This window comes from Oncorhynchus gorbuscha, linkage group LG10 (assembly GCF_021184085.1).
Source record: "Oncorhynchus gorbuscha isolate QuinsamMale2020 ecotype Even-year linkage group LG10, OgorEven_v1.0, whole genome shotgun sequence".
Taxonomy (NCBI): domain Eukaryota; kingdom Metazoa; phylum Chordata; class Actinopteri; order Salmoniformes; family Salmonidae; genus Oncorhynchus; species Oncorhynchus gorbuscha.
The window spans coordinates 8,305,707-8,312,657 of record NC_060182.1 but is presented as its reverse complement, the minus strand read 5'-3'; positions in this window follow the sequence as shown (position 1 = coordinate 8,312,657).

Below are 6,951 nucleotides of genomic sequence, written 5' to 3'. Positions count from 1 at the left end.
TTTCCACATTTTATATTACAGCCTTATTCTAAAAATGGATTCAATTTGATTTTTTTTTCCCTCATCAATCTACACACAATACCCCATATTGACAAAGCGAAAGTAGGTTTTTAGTTTAATTTAAAATAAATGTGAACTTTTCTATCACATTTTACATAAGTGTTCAGACCCTTTTCAGTACTTTGTTGAAGCACCTTTGGCAGTGATTACAGCTTTGAGTCCTCTTGGGTATGACGCTACAAGCTTGGCACACCTGTATTTGGGGAGTTTCTTCTCTGCAGATCCTCTCTAGCTCTGTCAGGTTGGATGGGGAGTGTTGCTGCACAGCTATTTTCAAGTCTCGATAGAGATGTTAGAGAAGCTACTCTTGCGTTGTCTTGGCTGTGTACTTAGGGTTGTTGTCCTTGCATTCTGGCCAAATAGTTCAATCTTGGTTTCATCAGACCAGAGAATCTTGTCTCTCATGGTCTGAGAGTCCTTTCGGTGCCTTTTGGCAAACTCCAAGCAGGCTATCATGTGCCTTTTTACTGAGGAGTTGCTTCCATCTGGCCACTTCCATGAAGTCTTGATTGGTGGTGCTGTCGAGATGGCTGTCCTTCTGGAAGATTCTCCCATCTCCACTGAGGAGCTCTGTCAGAGTGTTGGTCACCTCCCTGACCAAGGCCCTTCTCCCCTGATTGCTCAGTTTGCCAGGGCGGCCAGCTCTAGGAAGTGTTGGTAGTTCCAAACTTCTTCCATTTTAAGAATGATGGAGGACACTGTGTTCTTGGGGACAACATTTTTTGGTACCCTTCCCCAGATCTGTGCCTCAACACAATCCTGTCTCGGAGCTCTACGGACAATTCCTTCGACCTCATGGCTTGGTTTTTGCTCTGACATCCACTGTTAACTGTTTGACCTTATATAGACAGGTGTGTGCCTTTCCAAATCATGTCCAATCAATTGATTTTACTACAGGAGGACTCCAATCAAGTTGTAGAAACATCTCAAGGATGATCAATGTAAACGGGATGCACCTGAGCTCAATTTTGAGTCTAATAGCAAAGGGTATGAATACTTATGCAAATAAGGCATTTCAGTTTTATTTTTTAATACATTTGCAAAAAATGTCTAAACCTGTTTTTTCTTCATTATTATGGGGGATTGTGTGTAGATGAGGAAAAATATTTAATACATTTTAGAATAAGGCTGTAACGTAACAAAAATGCATCTGCAGAGAAGAATGGAAGAAACTCCCCAAATGTTTTATTTTTTAATTTCACCTTTATTTAACCAGGTAGGCTAGTTGAGAACAAGTTCTCATTTGCAACTGCGACCTGGCCAAGATAAAGCATAGCAGTGTGAACAGACAACACAGTTACACATGGAGTAAACTATTAACAAGTCAATAACATAGTAGAAAAAAGGGGGAGTCTATATACAATGTGTGCAAAAGGCATGAGGAGGTAGGCGAATAATTACTGAATTATTTAATCCATTTTAGAATAAGGTGCCAGGAGGGGGACAATTGAATCCATTTTAGAACAAGGTGCCAGGGGGGGACTATTTAATCCATTTTAGAATAAGGTGCCAGGAGGGAGGGGGGATATTTAATCAATTTTAGAATAAGGTGCCAGGAGGGAGGGAGGGGCTACTATTTAATCCATTTTAGAATAAGGTGCCAGGAGGGAGGGGGGCTACTATTTAATCCATTTTAGAATAAGGTGCCAGGAGGGAGGGAGGGGGGGACAATTGAATCCATTTTAGAATAAGGTGCCAGGAGGGAGGGGGGGGGACTATTTAATCAATTTTAGAATAAGGTGCCAGGAGGGAGGGGGGATACTTAATCCATTTTAGAATAAGGTGCCGGGGGGGGGGGGACTATTTAATCCATTTTAAAATAAGGTGCCAGGAGGGAGGGGGGGACTATTTAATCAATTTTAGAATAAGGTGCCAGGAGGGAGGGGGGATACTTAATCCATTTTAGAATAAGGTGCCGGGGGGGGGGGGGACTATTTAATCCATTTTAGAATAAGGTGCCAACGTGACAAAATGTGGGAAAAGTCAAGGGGTCAGAATACTTTCCAAATGCACTGTGTATAGTGCACTACATGGGAAGTAGGGTGTCATTTGGAACGGACCCTACTATGTCTTAGCGAAAAATGATTTCGCTGGTTAGTGAAGTTTTAGTAACGCATTCGGGAAGAAGCGTGCAAAGAGCTTTTGTACGCTTGTCCATCAGCTGTTAAATGGCACCGTCTCCTAGAGGTCAAGAGTTTGATATCACACCATTTTTCTTACATGAATGTCACTTTTGATTTTGTCTTGCCTTCACGGGGTGAAACCCACTTGGTCATTGGGTAAATATATATTATTTTCTGGATCTACTTACATGTACCTATCTCGTTATTACATGAATAGAGATACTTTGTTTTGTTGTACCCAGCATGCACCGCGATGGTCATGTGAGGTGAAATGTGTATTTTTGGGATGTGAGCACTCAGTTTGTTTTGACCTGACGAAGATCTGTTTTGGATCGAAGCGTTGTCCATAAAGACGTGAATTGGGAGCGTTAACAGTGTGCGGGCGTTCTTCTTCTGTACCAGTCATCTTTTATGAGCCCAGCGCCTATGTTTTTAAGTTACATTTACATTTAAGTCATTTAGCAGACGCTCTTATCCAGAGCGACTTACAAATTGGTGCATTCACCTTATGACATCCAGTGGAACAGCCACTTTACAATAGTGCATCTAAATCTTTTAAGGGGGTGGGGGGTAGAAGGATTACTTTATCCTATCCTAGGTATTCCTTAAAGTGGTGGGGTTTCAGGTGTCTCCGGAAGGTGGTGATTGACTCCGCTGTCCTGGCGTCGTGAGGGAGTTTGTTCCACCATTGGGGGGGCCAGAGCAGCGAACAGTTTTGACTGGGCTGAGCGGGAACTGTACTTCCTCAGTGGTAGGGAGGCGAGCAGGCCAGAGGTGGATGAACGCAGTGCCCTTAAGTATGTGCGTATGAACATAAAATAAAAATGACTATTGATGATTATACAGTTATATTGTATACAGAAAACATTGCTAATGATCAACATGATGAAGTAAAACTGCATTCAATTACCAAGGCTCGAAAAAGAGGGGAAAAAACACAAAAACAAGGGTCCCAATGGATACAGTAATGTCCAATCAACTGTCCTCTAGCATAATGAGAAATAAAACTGTCCTCTAGCATAATGAGTAATAAAACTGTCCTCTAGCATAATGAGTAATAAAACTGTCCTCTAGCATAATGAGTAATAAAACTGTCCTCTAGCATAATGAGAAATAAAACTGTCCTCTAGCATAATGAGTAATAAAACTGTCCTCTAGCATAATGAGTAATAAAACTGTCCTCTAGCATAATGAGTAATAAAACTGTCCTCTAGCATAATGAGTAATAAAACTGTCCTCTAGCATAATGAGTAATAAAACTGTCCTCTAGCATAATGAGAAATAAAACTGTCCTCTAGCATAATGAGAAATCAAATCAAATTTATTTATATAGCCCTTCGTACATCAGCTGATATCTCAAAGTGCTGTACAGAAACCCAGCCTAAAACCCCAAACAGCAAACAATGCAGGTGTAAAAGCACGGTGGCTAGGAAAAACTCCCTAGAAAGGCCAAAACCTAGGAAGAAACCTAGAGAGGAACCGGGCTATGTGGGGTGGCCAGTCCTCTTCTGGCTGTGCCGGGTAGAGATTATAACAGAACATGACCAAGATGTTCAAATGTTCATAAATGACCAGCATGGTCAAATAATAATAAGGCAGAACAGTTGAAACTGGAGCAGCAGCACAGTCAGGTGGACTGGGGACAGCAAGGAGCCATCATGTCAGGTAGTCCTGGGGCACGGTCCTAGGGCTCAGGTCCTCAGTTGAAACTGGAGCAGGAGCATGGCCAGGTGGACTGGGGACAGCAAGGAGTCCTCATGTCAGGTAGTCCTGGGACATGGTCCTAGGGCCCAGGCCAGTTGAAACTGGAGCAGCAGCATGGCCAGGTGGACTGGGGACAGCAAGGAGTCATCATGTCAGGTAGTACTGGGGCATGGTTCTAGGGCTCAGGTCCTCCGAGAGAGAGAAAGAAAGAGAGAAGGAGAGAATTAGAGAACGCACACTTAGATTTACACAGGACACCGAATAGGACAGGAGAAGTACTCCAGATAAACAAACTGACCCTAGCCCCCCGACACATAAACTACTGCAGCATAAATACTGGAGGCTGAGACAGGAGGGGTCAGGAGACACTGTGGCCCCATCCGAGGACACCCCCGGACAGGGCCAAACAGGAAGGATATAACCCCACCCACTTTGCCAAAGCACAGCCCCCACACCACTAGAGGGAAGTCTTCAACCACCAACTAAACAATAAAACTGTCCTCTAGCATAATGAGTAATAAAACTGTCCTCTAGCATAATGAGTAATAAAACTGTCCTCTAGCATAATGAGTAATAAAACTGTCCTCTAGCATAATGAGTAATACAACTGTCCTCTAGCATAATGAGTAATACAACTGTCCTCTAGCATAAAGTATTGACTTTGGGCGGCTGAGTAGTTACGCACATTAAAGTTTTCATTTGTTTTGTCTTGTTTCGCAAGAAAACAATATTTTGCATCTTCAAAGTGGTAGGCATGTGGTGTAAATCAAATGATACAATCCCTGCAAAAATCTATTTTAATTCAAGTTTGTAGGGCAACAAAATAGGAAAAATTCCAAGGGGGGTGAATACACTGTAGGTGTCAGAATCTGGACTGAAACAGAATCCGTTTGGGCTGGAATCCACAGTGATGTTGTCATCTAGTGAGGGCTGGAATCCACAGTGATGTTGTCATCTAGTGAGGGCTGGAATCCACAGTGATGTTATCTAGTGAGGGCTGGAATCCACAGTGATGTTGTCATCTAGTGAGGGCTGGAATCCACAGTGATGTTGTCATCGAGTGAGGGCTGGAATCCACAGTGATGTTGTCATCTAGTGAGGGCTGGAATCCACAGTGATGTTGTCATCGAGTGAGGGCTGGAATCCACAGTGATGTTGTCATCGAGTGAGGCCTGGAATCCACAGTGATGATGTCATCTAGTGAGGGCTGGAATCCACAGTGATGTTGTCATCTAGTGAGGGCTGGAATCCACAGTGATGTCATCGAGTGAGGGCTGGAATCCACAGTGATGTTGTCATCTAGTGAGGGCTGGAATCCACAGTGATGTTGTCATTGAGTGAGGGCTGGAATCCACAGTGATGTTGTTATCGAGTGAGGCCTGGAATCCACAGTGATGTTGTCATCGAGTGAGGCCTGGAATCCACAGTGATGTTGTCATCGAGTGAGGGCTGGAATCCACAGTGATGTTGTCATCTAGTGAGGGCTGGAGTCCACAGTGATGTTGTTATCGAGTGAGGCCTGGAATCCACAGTGATGTTGTCATCGAGTGAGGCCTGGAATCCACAGTGATGTTGTCGTCGAGTGAGGCCTGGAATCCACAGTGATGTTGTCATCGAGTGAGGGCTGGAGTCCACAGTGTTGTTGTCGTCATCAAGTGAGGGCTGGAATCCACAGTGACGTTGTCATCGAGTGACAATAGCACTGAACTCATGCCACATCTGAAACAGGAGAGATTTCACTTTGGGGTCACAGACTGGACAGGGTAGGTTGGTCATCTCACCTCTCCTGGACAACAGGGATGACAACTTCAGTCACTGGGGGTTACAGCCAGGGGCCTGTATGACTGTTCATGAGCTAAGGTTGCCTAGAGGAAGGACAGCAAGGGCATTTTGAAACGGCCTCTAGGTCAGCACCTAGCTATACATGTTGGCTCAGCAAACATGGGATGCTACACATTAAAATGTGCAGGTTAGTTAGGCTAGATTCTTACAATCTCACCTGATGCAAACTGAATCCACTCACAGATCTTGTTAACACTCCCGGTGTTAAAACCAGAACAGAGTGAAACAGACCATACAGCACACAGCAGCATGGAGGTACCAACGGAGAAGAGGGCTGTTCTAAAGGGAGGGATGTGAAGTTCAGATAACTTCCTTTATGAAGAAGGAGGGAAAGGGGATGAGGGGAAGGAGAAGTAGAAGGGGGAGGATGATCAGCACTTACTGTGAGTCACTGTCTGATAGAGTTTCTCTTCACTGCCATCTCGTTTTCAGTCTCCCTTTGGTCGTCTGCCAGACAATTCCAAGCATCCAGATTAATTTGTCATATGAAGTTATAACTGAATGAAAATTAACGTCACACTTATGTCCACAAAACAAATCCTTCCTAATTCAAGTCCCCATCTATTGAGAGCTGAGGTTGTTCCCACTGGGTACACACTGCTTGAATCAATGTTGATTCCATGTCATTTCAATTAAATTACTTTGAACCAAGGTGGAAAAGGGGGTTGAATTTACCTCTGTACCCAGTGGGTTCTCTCTGCTTTTCTTTGGCTTGTCCTGAAGTCTGTGAGAAAATCAATGTTCTGCTGGATCTGGACAGCAGCTCAACATTTCAGAACCAAGGACAGCGCGCCTTCACAAAGATGGTGGATAAATGAAGATGTCTTTCTCAGGCAGTTTACCATTTTTAAAAAACAACAACACCGTTCCTGTCTCTTTAAGCTTTGTCAAAATGGACTTTTCATAGCAGGTTTAGGAGAAGTTACGCAGCAGGTTAGGGTAATTAGGTTAAGGTTAGGAAAAGGGTTAGGGTTAGCTAAAATGTAAAGGAGTCCAAGAAATTTGACTTAGCTTGGGAAGAAATCTTATACAATGTCTGACTGATCTGTTCACTTCCCATAAAAGAGGATATGCATTCATGGGTTGCACCTCTGTCACGTCGTTACCATTGTTATCAATGTTCTACAGATGCCGCAGCATATTGATGTCCGACTTAGGGTTAGTGCTTAGTCTTTCTGAACAGGGGCTAATGACTGTTTAATCAATGTTGTCAAGTTTACTT